Here is a 2,285-nt window from a genome sequence, read left to right as displayed (position 1 = left end):
TCCATCCAAAAACAACAGAATACACATTTTTCTCAAGTGCTCATGGAACATTCTCCAGGATAAATCATATCTTGGATCACAAATCTACCTTGGTAAATTTAAGAAAATTGAAATCATATCAAGTATCTTTTACAACCACAATGCTATGAGACGACATATCAATTACAGGAAAAGATCTGTAAAAAATACAAACACATGGAGGCTAAACAATACAGTACTTAATAACGAAGTGATCACTGAAGAAATCAAAGAGGAGATCCAAAAATACCTAGAAAAAAATGACAATGGAGACACGACGCCCCAAAACCAATGAGATGCAGCAAAAGCAGTTCTAATCCCACAGCAAACATCGTCCTCAATGGTGAAAAACTGAAAGCATTTCCATTAAAATCAGGAACAGGACAAGGTTGCTGATTCTCACCACTCATATTCAACACAGTTTTGGAAGTTCTGGCCATAGCAATCGGAGAAGAAAAAGAAATAAAAGGAATCTAAATTGGAAAAGAAGAAGTAAAGCTGTCACTGTTTGCAGATGACATGATACTATACATAGAGAATCCTAAAGATGCTACCAGAAAACTACTAGAGCTAATCAATGAATTTGGTAAAGTAGCAGGATACAAAATTAATGCACAGAAATCTCTGGCATTCCTATATACTAATGATGAAAAATCTGAAAGTGAAATCAAGAAAACACTCCCATTTACCATTGCAACAAAAAGAATAAAATATCTAGGAATAAACCTACCTAAGGAGACAAAAGACCTGTATGCAGAAAATTATAAGACACTGATGAAAGAAATTAAAGATGATACAAATAGATGGAGAGATATACCATGTTCTTGGATTGGAAGAATCAACATTGTGAAAATGACTCTACTACCCAAAGCAATCTACAGATTCAATGCAATCCCTATCAAACTACCAATGGCATTTTTCACAGAACTAGAACAAAAAATTTCACAATTTGTATGGAAACACAAAAGACCCTGAATAGTGAAAGCAATCTTAAGAAAAAAGAAGCTGGAGGGATCAGGCTCCCTGACTTCAGATTATACTACAAAGCTACAATAATCAACACAGTATGGTACTGGCACAAAAACAGAAATATAGATCAGGATGGTGCTGGGAAAACTGGACAGGTACATGTAGAAGTATGAAATTAGAACACTCCCTAACACCATACACAAAAATAAACTCAAAATGGATTAAAGACCTAAATGTAAGGCCAGACACTATCAAACTCTTAGAGGAAAACATAGGCAGAACACTCTATGACATAAATCTCAGCAAATCCTTTTTGACCCACCTCCTAGAGAAATGGAAATAAAAACAAAAATAAACAAATGGGGCTTAATGAAACTTCAAAGCTTTTGCACAGCAAAGGAAACCATAAACAAAACCAAAAGACAACCCTCAGAATGGGAGAAAATATTTCCAAATGAAGCAACTGACAAAGGATTAATCTCCAATATTTACAAGCAGCTCATGCAGATCAATAACAATAAAACAAACAACCCAGTCCAAAAGTGGGCAGAAGACCTAAATAGACATTTCTCCAAAGAAGATATAGATTGCCAGCAAACACATGAAAGAATGCTCAACATCATTAATCATTAGAGAAATGCAAATCAAAACTACAATGAGATATCATCTCTCACTGGTCAGAATGCCCATCAAAAAATCTAGAAACAATAAATGCTGGAGAGGATGTGGAGAAAAGGGAACACTCTTGCACTGTTGGTGGGAATGTAGATTGATACAGCCACTATGGAGAACACTATGAAGGTTCCTTAAAATACTACAAATAGAACTACCATACCACCCAGCAATCCCACTACCAGGCATATACCCTGGGAAAATCATAATTCAAACAGAGTCATGTACCAAAATGTACATTGCAGCTCTTTTTACCATAGCCAGGACATGGAAGCAACCTAAGTGTCCATCAACAGATTAATGGATAAAAAGAAATGAAATTTAGTTATTTGCAGTGAGGTGGATGGACGTAGAGTCTGTTATACAGAGTGAAGTAAGTCAGAAAGAGAAAAACAAATACCGTATGCTAAAATATATATGGAATCTAAGAAAAAAAGAAAAAAAAAAGTTCATGAAGATCCTAGGGGTAAGACGGGAATAAAGAAACAGACCGGGCTTCCCTGGTGGCGCAGTGGTTGAGGGTCCGCCTGCCAATGCAGGGGACACGGGTTCGTGCCTCAGTCTGGGAAGATCCCACACGGCACTCAGCGGCTGGGCCTGTGAGCCATGGCCGCTGAGCCTGCGCG

This window comes from Neophocaena asiaeorientalis, unplaced genomic scaffold, assembly GCF_003031525.2.
Source record: "Neophocaena asiaeorientalis asiaeorientalis breed wild unplaced genomic scaffold, Neophocaena_asiaeorientalis_V1.1 scaffold478, whole genome shotgun sequence".
Classification (NCBI taxonomy): Eukaryota; Metazoa; Chordata; class Mammalia; order Artiodactyla; family Phocoenidae; genus Neophocaena; species Neophocaena asiaeorientalis.
The sequence above is the reverse complement of the archived record's forward strand: the minus strand, read 5'-3'. Positions refer to the sequence as shown.